At 32.5% G+C, this 20,042-nt stretch overlaps 1 protein-coding gene across 1 annotated transcript in view; it reads left to right on the forward strand.

The window, feature by feature from the left end:
• The first annotated feature begins 994 nt into the window (after window positions 1-994).
• LOC149423715 (uncharacterized) overlaps window positions 995-20,042 on the forward strand; it is a 49,869-nt gene continuing 30,821 nt past the window's right edge. The window contains exon 1 of the mRNA XM_089632087.1: window positions 995-1,157. The gene's annotated coding sequence lies outside the window, so the exon portion shown is untranslated. The remainder of the gene's footprint in view (window positions 1,158-20,042) is intronic.

A 20,042-nucleotide genomic window follows, 5' to 3' on the forward strand; every position in this document is an offset into this window, starting at 1 on the left:
CTGAGCAATCCATTCATGAAAATGTTATTGTGTTTAACAAGCAGCCGTTACTCAGCTTCAATACTCAGAAAATGGGCGTATTTTGTACAATTTCATGGATATTTAGGTTGCATAGTGAAAATTAGTTTCCAAGCTTAATAGAAATGCAGTGCCCTAGAAACTTTAGGCATCGACAACCTGTCTTAATTTTCAGACGTCAAGTTTAACGATTCGATTATTTTTAGTCGGGCAAAGACAATTTATTGGATGTCAAGCATGGACCTAAAAAGCCCTGGACAAAACATTCTCGCGATTTTGTATGAACGGCATTGAATCCAAATCTAGAATGAGGGGAAAATTCCTGGCAGCCATCTTGTATGACAAACTTTTGAATTGAATTTATGCAAAATTGTGCATAATTAATAGAGTTTTAACGGCTTCCGATTTATTGGGTATTTGATAAGACAAGCAATCGGATATGTCATTAAAAAATTTAATGTGTGTTTTGGCATTTTTCGGCTTCGAATTGTTCTCGAATAGCTATTTTAAGGTTCCTGCTTTCAATATGAGATGTCACAGAAATCACTTTTCTTCGCCCTTCTTCTGGTTTCAGTCAGTGTATTTTTTAACTACAAAATATAAAACAATTTTTTAACACAGCATTTCAATATCTAATCTAACTTCTCTCCAGAATATAATAAAACAACATTATAAAATGAAATCGGATTTAATCTACGAAAGCAAAATATCGGTTAAATTTCCTCGACAATTCCCGCCGTAAGATGCAAACGATCAGCCGAGAGGACAAACGTATCTGTTTCCTCGGGCCATTTATCACTTGAATTATTCCAAATTTACCCCTTACATTCTTAAAATTTGAATTTGGGACCGAATTCGAGGCTGCGCGTGCGCCGGAGCCTCTTTGCAGAGCCTTCCCCGAACATAAGCCAGTGCGCGGCTGATAGCCGAACGAAATACTTGCCAGAGCTTTTAGGCCGCCCGCATAAAGATCACGAAAACGTAGCTCGTAGCAAACAAACTCTTTTCGGCGCCAATACTTACTGCAAGTCACGCGACGTATTATTATTAGTTACTGAATTCGCAGAATCATATTTGGCAATGTGATTTGTCACAGGAGGATATGGATGTGGACAATGAGATTTCATCTTACTTTTAAGGTAAGATTTTTTATAACTAAGTACTTTTGAAATGAAATATTACCATTTGCACAGTTTATTTTAGACACAAAACTTTTTGCTGTTTTTCGATATGTTTAAAAAGTTCATCAAATATTTAATTTCATGCTTTGTCAATATTAATAAACTTAAATAAAGATAAATGCATTCACGTAGAACTTTGAGATATCACTTAACAAAACAAAAAGTTTTATTAATTTTTGTACTCTTTTTTGTAAATTTTTTTTTAGAAATTATTTTTTTTATTTTCTGAAATTAAACTTTTCACTTAGAGTTAATTAGTTAAATATGTAATCAACCAACTGTAACATAACACGTAAAAATAGCTTGTATAAATAGTTATCTGGACCATATTGCATTATTTTTCTTAGTATTGCGCGCGCATTATGTTTCCGGGTAAGTACTGTGAAAGCTATAATAATATGTTCTGTGGAAATCCTGTATGCACTATACAAGTACCCATGGAATGCACAATACACATAATATGCACAGAATTTAGCGTACAGAAGTGCAGTGTTTAGCACTACACAACTACCGACTCAACTATAAATACACAACTACCTACATAACTACACAACTGCATACGTACTTGTGGGTAATGTTGTTCATTATGCGCAATGTGTGGCATTACTATTATTCAAGCAGTTAAATTAAATGCATTAGTCGTCAATTTAATTGAATATTATCGGGCAATTTATTTTTATTGACGTTATTAACTTTAATGTTTAAAAATATTGCGAGATAACGGGCACCAAATTCAATAAGAATAATTATTCAGTGAATTAAATAGTTGCTAGGGTGAGTTTACATAATTAAAAAATACGAACACCAATTACTGATATATAATAATATTTTTTCTATTTACTATCCGGTTTCGAATGAATTTCAACACCCTCTTTTCGAATGATTTTATATTTTAATGAACAGTTTGAAAAGTGCCAAATAAACACAGTTAAATTATTGATGCTTAAAGAACAGTATAAAATTACGCTACGAACTGAAAATAGTTGCGTTAGTCTAGAAATTCCGGACAAAATTTGCTGATTTTTACGAAAAAGCTGTGCAAGTTTCATGATGCCATATCTTAGTAAGACATACACAGAATATTTTCTTCTTTAATCATAATATTTGTTAATAAAGGGGTAGGCTGTGGAATGTAAATCATCTATTAATCTACCAACTTCGCATTCCAATAACTACAAAAATTAAAATACTAAAAGTATTTATTAATTTATTTATTTACTTCTTTACATAAAACATGTTAAATTAATTACATTACATAGTGTAATAAAATTAACATAATAATAATAATAAAAAAACAATAATATTTTAATTACAAAATAAATTAACGTAATAACAACAATGTACTCATATTGAAACCACAATGTTAAGAGTAATTGATTTCTTTAAAAATACATGGTTACCTATACTGTAGTATTATTCAAGAATTAATTATTTTATGTAATCAGTGTTCTGCCAGAAAAAAAGAAGGGTTCCATTCAATTTGGTGTGGTACATTGAGAACAAAATCATTCGATGGAAATGAAAAAAAGATTACAAAAAATAGTGTTTTTAATCTCTAATAATTTTTTTTTTATCTTTCATTTCGAAACATAGAACTATAAAATTATCAATGTTTCGAATGCAGTTTATTCATTGTTGAACCATTTTTTTCGGTGAGAGTAATTTAACGGAAACAGATTATATCCGAAACAGTATTTACACAACCGTACAAACGGTAGAAGCAGAAGCACGTAGACGTTTATTAAAAATGCACTAGTTCCGTATCCTACCGTATATTGTTTAACAAATCAGGAGAGAACTAGGGATAATAATGAAAATGCTTTAAGGCGTTGAGAAAGAGTACGTCAATCGTATTGAATATGTACGTCATATTTACTTCTAAACCGTTTTAGCCGTTTTTGGTGACCATGTTTGACTAACCAGGCACTTACCCAATTGGGAGTGCCGTAGTCTGACTAGCTCCAGACGGTTGGGAGCATCTTTGAGACAAAACAAATCAAAAATGTTCAGAGGACCATTACTACTCAACTGATACAAAACAAATGAGGGTTGTAAAAACAAAACGGAAGTGATAAGGCCAAGTAGGTGACAAAATGGAACTCAATATGGCACATAACGGAACAGGCTGTTTTCTACTTCATGAGATTTCTTTTTCTACCAAATGTCAAAAGATGCCGTTTCCAATCGTCACTCTACAAACATATTAAGACACGTCAGTAATTAATTAGATTTATTACCCTTTTCTCAATAATTAATAACCTGCATATACCTATTTAAAGTTAACAAGATTCAAGCAACAAAATCATCATTGAAGAAGAAGATAAGACTTATAAAACACGAAACAGAACAAGACAGATAGAAATAAAAAAGGTAACGGTCTTAACTTGGAATCGAACCTAGGATCTTTGTCTTGCCGGGTCAACGCCCCCACCAACAATTGATTTTTGTCGATCTCATGTTGTTAATTCTGAATTTGAAAGATGAGATCGACAAAAATGACGTAAAATAATTAAGTACAACGTTCTTTAACTCGATTTACTTTAAATTTTCAAAAAACTAAATTAGCTTATTTTGGCATAGATACGGGTACCTACAGTATTCTGTGATTATTGAAGGCAGTTTGCTTAAAAATCACTTTTTTCAATTCCTAGTATAATAGTAAAAGGAAATTGTTTTAAAATCAGCACGAAAAATAGAGCCATTTGCCTCACCATTCCCAAATAATACTTTTAAAAATACTGTTTTATAATTGGACTGGGTTTTTTTGATGACGTTAAAGCCGGCTGTCACAAAAGTTTTTTGCTACACAGAGTCAAAGGTTTTTTACCAGTAAAGCTTGTTTTCCCAGTTGATAAAACTACCTTAAAAATAGCACGCTTTAAAAGCAGTTAACTACTGGTTACAGTAGTTTATCTTGCAAGTAGTTACTGAATGACCGGACCCGCGTGGGTCGTCAACCGTTACTGCCGCAAATTCGTCCAACTGACTGAGTTTGCCTTAGTGCAATCTATTTTCCCATATACTTGATACACACGAGACTTGTGTCTGCCATGTCATTGCGAGATCTTAACCCATAGTACACTTCAAAATAATATCTAGGTTTGTATAAAATCTAGTAATCTGCAATGCATGCACATACTTTCAATTTCATTTTTTTTTTGAGATCGGAAGGTACTACTTAAACACTTTAAGAAGAATTCTGATCCGTTCGTTTTATCAAACCGGTTTATATTATAAATAAGTTTCTATTACAGCTCCTGTAACAATAATACGGGATAGGTTTAACGATCGGGATCAATTATTAATGACCTTCTACAAGGTAAATAATAAAGCCACAATATTTATATATAAGAAGCAACTTTATGTATTAACTTAAAATATTTTGATTCTAACGATAAAAAAGCGCTTCTAGTGCGCTTAAGGACCGCATTAAGCCCACGCATGCCCAATTTATACCGATTTATGGCAAGTTTTTATGTTTTAAAAAAAATATTATTTTGAAGACAACATCTATCTGTTGTGCAGAAACTTTAATTATATGAAATTCCCTAAATGGAAAAAAAATGGCAATGTAAGCTCCGAGAATTATTTAAAACACGTTTTGTTCTGTTATTTAATATGTTATAGCCATGAAAAAATTCACAGAGTATCTTTAAATGCAACCAAAGCATTTGTAGAGAGATTTTTGCTCTATTTCAAATGAGACGTGTTTATTAAATATTTTCACCATTTTCGTTGAATTATTATCATTTTTTAATATAAGGGCGCTCCCTCTAATATTCGTATTAAAATATCTCGCCTTCAAACCTTCTTTGGACGTTTACTACGGGGTTTTAATAGTTTCTTTCAATTATAAAATATATGTTGAATGAATAATGAATCTCTTACCCTATTGAACCACTAGATCAGTGCAACTGGTTTCAATTGGAAACGTTATTTAAGTACTCATTGTGCTTTGGTATTTGAAAACATCAGTTAAATAATATCAATATTCAGATAAATTTCCATGTCGTTCATTTACTCATTACTCATTCACTCGATTACATTTACTAGAAATAAAAACAAAATCATCTATCCATACAACTTGAATAACAAACCTTTACAACCTATGTCTACGTGTAAAGATCTAGGTGTTTACTTAGATAGCAAATTAATTTTTGACAAGCACATTGAACACATTATTTCAAAATCCTACAGAATTCTAGGTTTCTTATTAAGAATATGCAAAGTTTTCAAAAGTGCTAAGACTCTGAAAATGTTGTTTTGTTCATTGGTCAGAAGTCCACTGGAGTATGCTTCCACAATATGGAATCCTCAATATAAGGTATACATAGATTTAGTAGAAAGTATACAGAATAAATTTTCGAAACATTTACTCAAGAAATACAACAATACTACAAATAATATGTTAACTTTACAAAAAAGACGCACATTGTCAGACCTGTTGTTTCTACATAATCTGCTAAATAATAAAATAGATAGTCCCGAATTGCTATCCGCCATTGGTTTAAATGTTCCAACCAGGCGTACCAGGCACACTACACTATTTTATATTGAAGCCAACAATACCAATGCAGCAAACAATTCAGTTATTACTCGCGCAATCAAAACATACACCCATTACGAAAAATTACTACATTTAGACATCTTTCATGATACTTTCTAACATACAAAAATAACTTATTAAATTTCTTAGCATGACATATTTCAAAAATATTTTCACATCATTTTTCAAAACTCCTATTTATTAACAGTCAATTACAATTCGTGAGCTTATTATAATTCTTGTTTTCAATTCATTTATTATTTATTATTTTTATTATTATCCACACACTTCCTTCCTTTTATAACAATCTCAGGCAAAATTACGTAATGAAATTTTATGGACATACGTAATAGGTACTACAACTATGTAATAACTAAAAATATCTAATTGTATCTAATATTACTGTGTATGTCTTAACAAATAAATAAATAAAAAAATAAATTAGAAAAAAAATCAATAAAATTGTTGAAAACCGATGGAGGCCGAGTATTTAAAAAGAAAATAGAATGTTAAATTTAATAATCTTACTCAGTACTAGTTGGATATTAAAAAAATGCATCCGTTGAGCGCTGGCGTATCCATGTGGTAATCTCAGAATAATAGATTTTTTTCGTGGTATTTTTACCCTCGGCACCCAACGGAGGTATTAGTTCGCAAAAACTCGGCGTTCCAAAAGTTAAGTGCAAGTCCCTATTTTACATATTTTTTACTGTATGTAAAAATGTTTGGTAATGGCTTTGAACGCGAAATAGTTGTCACTTCCAAAATAATTACAGAACTTAATAATAATTTTGTTTCAAATACCTGATTATAAATTTTACTAGTAAAATTTGGTTATTATATTAGTATGTTTACTTTGTACAATTAAAAAATGTTGTATACTGTATTTAAAAGTAGGTATTTGTACCATAAACAAAAAAAAATCCTAAAAAGAGCTTAATGAGTGAAAATTTTTATATTTCACGCCGCTAACATAACATTTACTTTAACTTTAAAAATTATTTCTTATATTTTATTGCATGAACGAGATAAAAATCAAGTGAAAGTTTTCTAACAAATTCCACAACACAAAAATGTGCTTTCGAAATATTCATTTCGGTTATTTTGTTCTACGTTTGGAGTAAAAAATGAAGTAAAAATGTGATAAGCGTTTTTGATAACATTTTTCATGTTTGATATTAACATTTTATTATTATTGTAATTTAATTTTGAAAACATACACCAGAAGGATAATTTTAACTAGTGTCTGAAAAGGACATGTTTTAACGAAAAATAAAAAAAGATACATTATAAAGCACATTTGAGATGCGTGGAAAAAATTGCAAAATAGGCAAAAATATTGAATAACTCAAAGGTTAAATAAAAATAAAATGGCGTTCCACAAATTACACAAAAACAACACTTTAATATGCCTGGTAGTATATGAAATAAAAAATAGAAATTAGTTTCAAAATTAATGTATTTTCTACTTCTAATTTTGTAAATCTTTGACTAGATTGACAACATGAATTAACCAGGAGTGACAAAACTTTTCAAACGTACGGTCCCGAATTGACTAGGAAGTGATTGGTTTGTATAGATGGCCTCCTTGGGACGGCAATACATCATTAACTGTGCGGTATTGATCTGTCACCCGTTAATAGGAGTAAACTGGTGCGGTGGCAAGTTTTGTAATTAACTCACCAAACACACACTTTGTCCAGACAAATGGGTCGAGCGGGGTGTCGATGAGTCCCCCAGGAGGGGTGGGGAAGGGCCCCGGGTAAAATGATCACCAACCCTTGCCCTGGGTGGAGGGACTCGGGGTTCATTTGCTTATTCTCCGTTAAATACCCTTTCAAAGCGATTTCTGTTCAGCTCAAATGAAAGGAAAATTAATGTTCCGTTTTTCTGATTCCACACTTTTGCGATAGGTTTTACTGGGAGGTATTCATGATTGACTAATTTGATTTAAAACTCTTTCTACGAATTTCTGGCTTTTTAAATAATATTGAACTTCAAATAAAGAAAACCTAATTTGCAAAAATGTACAGTAAATAAAATTACATTAGAATCATTTCAGTCGTAACCTGAAAATACCCTACACCTTCGAGCAGATACAGGTTAGATGTGCTATTAGAATGTGCAATCTCTTTGGAGCAAAGTGCTTTGATATCCTTCGTGGTCGAGGGGTAAGACTCTCGACCACGACTCCGAAGATCACAGGTTCAAATCCTGGAATGCGCTACTAAATTTTGATTTAACGAATTTGTTTCAGAGTTAATAAATTTAATGCAATATAATTAAGGAAGATACCTACTTTCAGTATCGCTTTCTTGAAAGACCACAATTCTGAATTGAAACTAAAAATGACTTTAGTCATGTTTGGTGACCAGATATGAATAGCCAGGTACTTCCCCACCTTCCTCTTTCCCACTTTCCTCTTCCCCACCTTCCTCTTCCCCACTTCCTACCCCTCCTCATTACCTTAAGTTTCACTGGCTCAAGATAGTTGTCAGCAGTTGGGACTCTTCTTCAAGAAATTTTACAAAACGCACGTGAGCCGTTCCTAATTACCAACTTGAACAATAATGAAAAGGCCCGAATATATTATTATAACCACAATTGATTTCATACACTTCATTTTGCCCGTTAGACCAGTGGCTGCTCATAATTTCAGTTTGGTCGCACGAATTTCCTGAAAATCGTCATACAAATAATCGAATTTTCGAAAATAATAAAACATAATTTTCAGCTACAACAACATCAATAATGTCATTTTTTGTAATATTTGCACTCTAGTACACCCAAAAGTCACGAGCCGCCACTGCTTTCGACTGCTTAGTTATATATTTGATAGCTGGGATCTGTACATCGAACAGTGCGTTGTGCGGAAAGTTTGGACCCAGCTAATCGCAATGTACAGTAAAAAAATTCCGTCAAAAAATGAAAACATTGAGTTGATTTTTTGAGTATTGATAAAATGAAACTTTTAATGTTTTTAAACGTTAGTTAGGAATTATTTTATGTTATATTCAAAATTAAATTTTAAGTTTTTGCAATATTATTCATAATGCGCATATTTTCCACATGCATTTTATTTCTTACATAGTTACCTAATCACGATAGCCTCGAAAGCTTCTCGTAAATCACATTTGTCTTCATTCAATATTGGAGTACTCAATATCCTAGTTTATGGCTTGGTATCCATCATGAACACATCAAGTATCGATCACTATTCCTGCGAGCGAGGAAACTCATACAGGACGTGGCGATAGTGGTTTTATTTTCAAATCAGGATAAAGATTATACTTCTAACCCCTTTTCCATTCTAATGTTCTTTGAACCTAAACGAATTATTGCGTTCATAGGTTTTTCTACCAAATAGCTTTAACCAAAATTTTTTTCCATCAGAAATTGTTATGATTTCAATGAATATACTTTATAAATGAATGCAATGAAAATACTTGGTTTTAAGTCACTTTATTGATAAATTTTACTGTCTACCGATTTTGGTACCTCCGTACCATCATCATGTAGTATTGGGGAACATACTAAGAATTGGACTTATAGTATGTTCGCCATTATTTCATTTATCCCTAGTTCCTCTCCCCCATCTCTCTACCACAACTGACGCTCTGTCCCACTCTTGTATACTGTCTCTTTCTTTTTTTGATAATATGTATATATATATGTGTACTTCTGTATTTAATAGCATAATTTTTATAACTGTCCTGATGATGGGACGGAGGTACCGAAACCGGTAGATAATAAAATTTATCAATAAAGTTACTTAAAACCAAATATTTTCATTTCATTTTGAAAAATTAATATATATATTTTATTAATTAAAATCGTCCACTGTACTGAATCAGTTTACCCTTCAAAATATCTTCCGTAATACAGGTTAACTCCTAATAATATACATAAATCTTCTTATAATATAAAAAAAAACAGGTTAAAGTATTCAAACGAAGGTTTGAAATAAAAAAATCAAAAACAAAAAATTCGGTCACATCTAGGAATTGAACCCAGGCCCTCAGCCTTGTCGGGGCCTTGCTTTACCATTGAGCTTATTCGACCCTATTCTTTTCAGTCATATTAAACTGTATCATCATTCGACTAAGAACTATCAATGTTTTCTTTATTATTTTCATAAAGCATGTTTTTATTGGCGACTGTCTTTATGTATGATTGCATGATTTTCCCAAACTAAATGCAATCTAGATAGTTTATTAGATAAATACATCTATTTTTATCTTATAATTATCTGAATTTTTTTTTTTTAAATGTAACAAGTCAACAGGAAGAGATTTCATAAAAAAACTGGAGAATAAAGAAAAACAACTATCCACTAGAAAAATAAAAAATACACATTCTCTTGGTCCAGATTTTATACCGATATTATTCTTTAAAAGTTGTGTCGAGTTTCTTAAACTGCCACTAAGCTTCTTAACATTTCCTTAGAAACTGGTATTTTTCCTGATTCTTGGAAAATATAATATGTCCGATTTATAAAAGCGGTACAAAGACATCTGTATACAATTTTAGTCCGGTAGTAATACTATCTACATTGGCTAAAGTTTTCATAAATAAAATAAAATGGTTGATCTATAAAAGCCATGATTCCAATTACGTTTCAAAATCATTAGATATCGGATATCAGAAAGGTTGTTCATACACCGAATTTTCAAAGTCCTTCGATGCTGTTAATCTTGGCGTCTTACTAAATAAACTGGCTATAATAGGATTCTCAATAAGACTACTAACCTTTTATGGGAGCTATCTCTAGGAAACAGTTCACGTCTCATGGACTATTTTAATTTATACAATTTTTTGAACGATCAAGAGTACCCAGAGGCTCTAAGTTAGGCTCACTTCTATTTTCCATATGTATCAACGATATTTCAAAAGTAATTCTGCACTCTAGGTGTGCGATAATCGCGTAGACTATCGACTCAGCAGGTATGTGCCTATGTAAATTAACGCTCGGTTCGCTGAACCAAAAAGATAGGTATTCGCAAAAGTGACTTACGGAAGTGTTGTGATGTTCGATGATTTGGTTCTTTTGGCAGCGCTCTATGGTGGAGGAATTCACAGGCATTCGTATAAGATTGAACTAATTATAACTCCGGCTAAAAATCGAATTGACACATCGGTTGTTTTTTCGGTACGGTGTTTTCGTCAACTCTTATTAGCTGATGTTTTTGCTACGGCGCGGGTGGCTCGATTCAACTCAAAGCAACACTGCGCAGATTCAAACCAGTAAAATTTGAATCCTAGCCTCCTTATTGGTTGGAGCGGAAAAAGCGTTCTGTTTGGTGATGATCTAAATGTTTTATTAAATATACTAACTTAAGAAGACTGCAATCACAGATTGATAGAATCATTGACTGGATTCAAATGAATCAATGTTTAAGTTTGTCATTTACTTGGCGAGTTATATAACAGATATTACCGGTATAAAATGGACGCCCAAAATTTAAAACGTGTCTCGAGCATGAAGGATCTTGGAATCATGTTTGATAATAGACTGACATTTCATACTCTTTTTGAAATTACGTGTAGCACTTCACTGAGAATGCTGGGTTTTGTTCTACGCACGACAAGGAATTTTAGAGAAACCCTTTCTTCGTTCTCATAGTTTTATTCATTTCCTTAGTGAGGAGTAAACTTAAAAGTAGTTCGGTAATTTAAAATCCACACCAGGTAAAATATTGTCTCATGTTGGAGAGAGTTCAGAAGAAGTTCCTGAGATTTCTCTACATGAAGGAGTATGGCTACTACCCGTGGCTCTATCCTACTGACTTTATTTTGAGTATGCTCGGAATGAAGCATCTACGTACGGGTCAAATGGGATAAAGATCCTACACATTTATTTAGACTGATTCGTGGATGGTTTGAATAGTCGGTTATCGCAAGAGCATTAATTTCTTTGCTGTCCGTCACAGACAACATAGTCTGTTCTATCTCCCAGCCTGCAGGACTGACTCGCCAATTAACATGCCGATGTAGAGAGCAGTCTTGCCATTGAATAAAATCAATTCACATATTTTTAGCTTCAATGAAGTTTCCTGTAAAAGGAAAGCTCTGTTACTACTAGTATAGTTGATACACCCATTGTCTATATTTACTATTTACAAGTAAACAAATTTAATGTACTATACACGAACCATATACACAATTCATTTATCAACGAGGTATAAAAATTTTTACAATTTATTTTTTAACGAGGCAAGAATAAATGCATGTTCGAACGTAAAATACTTGGAGCACATTATTAATCATGACCTATCGGACGATGGCGATATCGAACGACAAAGTAGAAGCCTAAGCATAGTGTCTAATATGATTGCCCGCAGATTTTGCAAATTCAGCAATACCGCTAAAAAAATACTGTTTAACGCATTCTGTACTTGCCTGTATACGTATGAGACATGGTGTCACTACCGAACTTGCTCGATGGAACGACTCCGAATTCAATATAATGACGCCTGTAGGATCATATTTGGATACCGAAGATACAGCAGCGCATCGACAATGTTCACGGAATTAGGAATAAATGGATTTGCCGGCCTGATGAGACACCGGGTCACTGGAGCCAGGATGCGGCTAATGGCCTCCGCCAACACGTTGCTGACCGTAGCCTACCAGCACCAAACGCCAATCCTGAGTGAGCCCTGGGCCCAAGCTCACGCAAAACCACGCCCTGCATAATTGTACTCTGTTGTTAATTTATTCTTCTTCACATATTTATGTGAATGTATGGGAGGTGTGGGATTGCACTAACCTTCCCACATCCTGGAATAAAAATTATTATTATTATTTCCCAAGCATCGCAGTAAAATTACTATAGCTTTAGAATGCGTGGAGATATTATAAACGATCAATATAATCAAATAATTCCTAGGACTTGTATGAAATACTCAGGATGAACCGGGAAGCAAATTCTCTTTTCTTTCAAGAGAATATTCCAAACTCCGTGAATTCAGGGTGAGGTTTCGAACCTAATTGGTGGTTTCACGGTACATCAGGGCGTCGGGAGAAAAGGCTCGTTATCGTTCCAGCCTTGGGCAAATATAGATGCTGAAAATACGTATCGTTTTACATTGAACATTCAAATACCGAGAAATTTCGTAAAATTTCTGGTCCGTAAAAATGACATTGTGAGATCGTTTTTGATAGAAATTAATTGTAATTTCTGGTATACTAAAATGTGCTTTTTAATTGTGTATATTTCGGGACCAAATTGACTACGTTACATTTATCAACGATCTACCTAGTACATAAGATAATTATGGTGCATTTTTTGCATGTGCGAATTTTAAATATAATATAACAATGAAATTATTTTAATATATGTGTAGATTCCTACATACCCACATTTTATGTACTTACGAAAAATGATGTCGAGAGGAATTACTAAGTGTTATTTTTTAATTTGAAATCTTTATCTAACATGACAACCTACGTGGTCGAGGAGTAGGTAAGACTGTCGGCTAGCAATACTGAAGTTGGATTGTTTTGGACAGATGGTTCAAATTAATTTTTATTTTTGAGCCAAATTTTTCAATCAAAGTGTATTTCATCATATTTTTTAGAATTATTCCATTTAATTCGCACCTTAAAGCTCAGTGTTAATTTTGTACAAGTAACAACTATATATCTCTGTGCTTTATCTTTCGTCATTTTTCTGTTATATGGGTACTTTGCGAATAAGAAGAGAGAGGGCGCCATACAGTTTTATGTTGTGTAGGTTCGTATGCTGATCTGAGACGATTTGTAGTTGTCTTTTTAGTTTTATTGATTGTTTTGACACAAATAAGGTAACTCAATTTCATAATTCTCCATTAATTGACAAAATTATTTTAAAACATATCAGCACAATTATTGTCAGTTTATTCAATAATATGTCAGAAATCGGATCGTTTGTCTGACTTACCATTTTTTACATAAAACTTCTTGGAAATGCGACAAATTACTTTGTAACGCTTGTAATTTTTACATATCGAACCGAAACGATGATAATTTGTATTATCTCCTGACAGGGACAAAGCACGGCTGATTACGGAGGCCATTGAAATCCATAAAAATCCCGTAAACATTAATAGAGACGATGGAGCTAAGCTCAATAGTTCTTGGTATCCGGTAATTGACGGCTAGACCAGAGCTAAACGAAGAAAACCACTTTAAATAAAAAATGATACGTTAATGTAAGCTCAGAGGGTTGGAGCTGGCAACACGGTATCACAACCTCATACATAAGCTCATATTTCACCACAACCTCAAATAACACATCTGCCCTGATGATGGACACTGCAATGCTGTCCGAAACGTTGGCTAAAGAAGGAGTTAGCGCAACACGGCATAACACCCCATAAACAAATAACAAAAATACATTTGGCCGTGAAAATCTTAAATCATATTTTATCTCCTGACATTTTAGAAGGTTTTATTAAATTAAAAGCAGTTAAATTGAAGCTAATAACACATAATGCAATTCAAATGAGAGCAAAATAAGCGCTACCTCGACCAAAATCACATGGATCCGTTGTACTGGAGCGATGTGTCAAGCTACGTAGCTATTTCGATAACACCCAGTTAGGTTTTACTTTGGCAGGAGAAACAGAGAAATTCTAACGTTAAAAAATAAAATTTTTAGTTTGAAATCTTCTCATTAATTTGGAAATAAATCATTTATTGGATAACCAACACGCCTGACATAGATCACCCTAAATATTTCGCTACGTTTGGTGACTTAGCAGGGGTGCCCGGGTTCTTTGGGTAAAGTTTGTAAAGGTCTTGGTCAGGTCTGATGTATGCAGGTCTTGGTCTGTATGCATTTGCTTACCTACTGCGTGGTGAGCCGGATCGGGAGAAACTGGTTGAGGGAAAATTTTTGACATTCGACCCGCATCCCGTATGAGGGATGAATCTATACGACCCTCACTCCTGTACACATTGACTCCAGATTACTTCCCACCCCTCATACCTTTTTCCTTCCCAGAACTTCCTCTTCTTCCTTTCTCCAAAAAGACCCCCCATTCAGCTTCTTCAAAGATGACATAGGTCCTGAGGGATTTTTTATCCACAAGGCCTCTTGTGTGGGGCTAGTGGAAAAAAAACCTTAATTTGGTCAGACGGTTAACATTGATAAAAAATGTACTGGGATTCCTTATCGGAGAATAAAAATACAAAACGCCCTACTAATCTAAATATAGTGAAGAGTATCGTTCAGGGTACAAATGACGCCACGCCCTCCCCCCTTCCTCTTGCAGCTCAGATTATGGACAGTTGCGGAAAAAAATCTAACTAAGAGAATTGATTTAACCATAAAAACTAACTTAACTAATGTGGTTAGTAATATATTTTTTTAAATGGTCTCAATTCCTTATTGGGATATGTTGTGAGGCTGCAGTAATTGGAAGAGAAAGGAGTTAAGAGAGAGAAAGGTGGGAAATATAAGTGGCTATTAGTATTAGTACTAAAGCGATTTTAAGCAATGTTCAATTCTGAGAGAGTCAAGAGTTCAAGAGTCCCAACTGCTCCCAATCGTCTGGAACCAGTGAGATTATATCATCCCCAATCGGGGTATTTTGTGAGGCTGAACGTAGTGGGGAGTGGAAGTAGGCTGGGGAGAGGAAGGTGAGAACGTACCTGGCTATTCAAATCTGGTCACCAAACACGTCCAAAACCAATGGTTGTTCTTCACCACGCCGATACTGAGAGTATACTCCACTCTGAAACGTGCCGCATGCAACATTAAGTATATATGATTTTAAATGAAATTATTGTGAAACAACGCAAATTAATTAAATAAATCTTACTTGCGCACGCCGGTATTTGAACCCGCGATCTCCGGTTTAATAGTCGAGAGACTTATTTCTCGATCACGACGGCCTTCAAATAAAGAACACATTTTACACACCCCACCGTTAGTGTTTTCCAAAACCTAAATTTAATTAAGGCACAACCTTTTGATTTCTTTTATAAGCAACTCGTGGATCTGATTTAATCTTCTTTTTTTCTGATTTATCGGAAATAATATAGATTTGACTTAACATTCTCTCAGACATCATTTTGCAGTTTCCCTTAATATAACTGATAAAACTCAATCAATCAGAAGCAAGGCTACCGATTGGTTTATAAAAACATTCGTTATACAACACACCGTATGAAACAGCTTATCACAAAGCCATTCCTGGCCTTTTACAAAATGATAGAATAATCACCGCACATATTTATGCATTAACCTTTTCCCAAGGCAAAGGACACGCCAATTTTACAAGGAAGGGCCGAACCAGAAGGGCCCATGTGATATTTGGAAGGAAGCGGGTAGGGCAGAAGGGGCCAAGCGCTATTTGGAAGGGAGCGAACCCAAAAGCGAAAGAGCCCACGCCATATTTCCAGTGTTAATTAAAACAACACATCCAGGGATAACAGAGTTACCAACGTTGGGCGGGAGTTGGTTGCTACGTGATCTGTTTCAAGGCTTTGTTGGTCTTCCTAGGTCCGCCGTATCGGCTTTTAGGCTTTCACGTCAGTCACCATATTGCAGAGCCTAATTTCGTCAATTTTATGATAATATATTCTCAATAAAAACATGATTTAAACACCGCTAAATTAAAAATAAAATCGGTCAAAATATATTTTTTATTATATTTAAATATTATTTTTATTAAAGATTTTTTACAAAAGTTTTCTTGTTCTTTTAGAAAACCTTAAGTCTTTTGCTTTTTTTTTACAAATTATAAGGCCCAATTATTTCGAAAAAAAATCAATTGTAACATTGTCATCAACTGGCCAGTTAGCGTCATTTTGTTTTCGATTTGGTTGCCGTTAAATGTCGATTTACTTAAGTTTATTTTAGTACGTTTCAGCTTTTGAACAAATCGTGGTCAGCAGAAGAGGACAACTATTATGTTGTTAAGCTTGTCAGCTTATTAAATTTTTAATTTTTAATTATTTTTTTATTGTTTAACTTATAACATTGTTACACTGTACATAAAAATAGGTAATAATAGGTAATAGTGAAAAACATATGTTATTGAATTTCTACTCCAATGAAGAGTAATATTTAATATATTTAAAATATTTGATAGAAAGCTAAAACGCACCAAGAATCGGCGTTATTATCATTCATTTTCATACTTAGATTAACAAGTTATCAAATATTACATTTATATAATTATATAAACCTATGTATATAAATTTCGACTACCATAATACGGGCGTGTGTCTAGTGTGGTAGTCGAAAAGCATGTAAAAACTGTACACATTAATATTTCATGAATAAAGAAAAAAAAAAAAAAAAAAAAAAAAAATCTGCTCACTTTTCAAGGAGAAATTATTAGGGTTGGTGGTATGAATATGTACAAGAATGGGTTTTTTGTTTTCGTTTAACTTTTAGCGAAATAGACCAAAGGGGAATTAGGTAACAACAACAATATATTATTTACTTACGAACTTTTATTTGCAACATCAGTTTACAAATAATATTTTTAAAAACACGTGCCAAAAACGTATAACTTCGCTAAAACTCTTGTTACAAATAACATTTGTAATTAGATTAATTAATTTGTACGAACTTCGTAGTCAGAACTTAAGATATTCTTAGGCTATTGAAGTATTGTTCAACCTTATTTAATACCAAAGAAAAATAATTTTCACTATAAACCTAACCTAGTGTAACCTATCGAACCTAGTTTTTTCCATCACTTTTCATGACTTTATATCACTTTTCAAAAGTATGTTGAGAAGTCCTGTGTTTGTAAAGTAATTCAAGACGTTTTGTTATGTTGTACACTTTAATATACGTTTACTCAATCTATAATAAAAAAAACTTGGGCTATTGTTATAATACTAATTCTCTAAAAAATTTTGTATATTGAATTTTATTTTATTTATTTATTTATTTATTTATTTAATACATGTTACATTATTATGAAATTTACATAGAGTAGATATAATGAATCACCATACTAGGCGGCTGCCTGTTTCATGGTGACCAATTGAGTGTAATTAATTTGTATGAAATATGAAATCTAGTGTAAACATATGAAATTAGTAACTATAGATGAAGCTAAAATTTTGGAAAAATTGTAATAAAAAGTAGAAGATAGAAATTAGAAAGGAGAAAGAAGTAAATTTGCATTAGATTGTAAAAATGTACATAATTATATATATAATTTTTAATATGTGTGCATGCAAGCACACATGTGTATATAGCAGCAGACATACCTATATACATATAACAGCACATGTATACATACACCCATATGACGCATCCTCACGCATATAAACAATATATACACCTCTATCTGAGTACTTGGAATAGGCTACTAACACTATAACAATCACACATCAAAAAATCCCGGAGCGCTTTCCTGAAACTGTCGTATTTGGCTATTGATTTTATTTCTAACGTTAAATTATTGAATATTTTTTATAGTATAGTATATATTATAGTATAGAATTATGTTTATAGTTCATTCGAATGTTGAGTTATGTTCATTTGTGTGTTGAATGACGTTTGAAGTAAGTTAATAAGACTGTTGGCTGCTATCTTTATATATGATCGCAAGATTCAACTCGAACTAAGGGCCGAAGCAAGCTAGACAGTGTCTTAGATAAATATATCTTATTTTAATTTTAATATGAGACATCTATTGACTTTTTCTGCAAGTCTAGGATGAATATTTTATTTTTGGAATAACTTAATGAGTAATAAAGTGTAATATTTAATTAATATCGATTCCCAAACGAAAATTTAAAACAAAAAAATCAGAAAAAGATACGGTCACATCTAAAAAAAAAAAATTTAAAAAAACTTTCAATATTGTTTACACATCGCCTTTTAAGCATTATTTTATTTTTGTATATATTTACTTCTCCCATAAACACGAGATTCGTAGATTCGAGAGTAGTAGAATAATTAGAAATAAAAAAATCTGCATCCTGTTATAATTTGAAATCTTTTTTTATTTTGTAATAAATAAAAAATATTAGGATCGCACGGTTGAAAATTAGTGACGTTATCACAGTTTCTATAATTAGCGACGTTATTGCAGTTTTTATAATTAGTGACGTTATCGCAGTTTCTATAATTAGCGACGTTATCGCAGTTTCTATAATTTGTGACGTTATCGCAGTTTCTATAATTAGCGACGTTATCGCAGTTTCTGTAATTTGTGACGTTATCGCAGTTTTTATAATTAGCGACGTTATCGCAGTTTCTATAATTTGTGACGTTATCGCAGTTTCTATAATTAGCGACGTTATTTCAGTTTTTATAATTAGTGACGTTATCGCAGTTTCTATAATTAGCGACGTTATCGCAGTTTCTATAATTTGTGACGTTATCGCAGTTTCTGTAATTAGCGACGTTATCGCAGTTTCTATAATTTGTGACGTTATCGCAGTTTCTATAATTAGTGACGCTATCGCAGTTTCTATAATTTGTGACGTTATCGCAGTTTCTATAATTAGCGACGTTATCGCAGTTTCTATAATTTGTGACGTTATTGCAGTTTTTATAATTAGTGACGTTATCGCAGTTTCTATAATTAGCGACGTTATCGCAGTTTCTACAATTTGTGACGTTATCGCAGTTTCTATAAATATGTATTACTTATACTTTCTACCATTTTTTTAAGCTGTGTCATTAGTAATATTAAGTTTTAAGATGTCTTCAATAAAACATTCCGATCAATTCACTGACTTTTATTTTACACGGAACAATAACATAATTATTTTAATATTTTCACTTAAGGCGAAGCTTAATGCCAAATCACTATTTTGATTAATCTTTATAACGAATTGGTGTACATTATGAAAACCAAAAAATATGCTTTAGTTAAATTGAGGGTTTTTCTATCGCTTCGCTTGAGTAGAATACAAATAAAAAAAATAATTACTTAGTAAAAAATATAAATGAAAACTACTACAAAAAATAATTTTAATACAAATGTATGAACGCGTGAAGGAAACAACTTTTAAAAAATACAGTTTTATAGCTAAGATTATCTGTGAAAGTTTCACTTAAAATTAAAATTATTTACAAAATAAGTAAAAACCAGTTTTTTGCTTGAAATCAAACGTTTATAGACTCCGTTTTTCAAGCAATTTTAATGCATATGACCTACAATATAAAGTATACCAATAATATACACATTTTTGGCTTGTAGCTTCCTCTTAACCTTTAACTCTGTGGTTGTATACAGAAGAAGACCGTTTTATTTTTAACCTAACCAATATTTTTATTATTAAATATACAAACACACTACAATAATTTACAAATATAGATATTTCGAAGCTTA

This window comes from Hesperophylax consimilis, chromosome 5 (assembly GCF_061612785.1).
Source record: "Hesperophylax consimilis isolate HC1 chromosome 5, BYU_Hcon_1.0, whole genome shotgun sequence".
In the NCBI taxonomy this organism is placed as follows: Eukaryota; Metazoa; Arthropoda; class Insecta; order Trichoptera; family Limnephilidae; genus Hesperophylax; species Hesperophylax consimilis.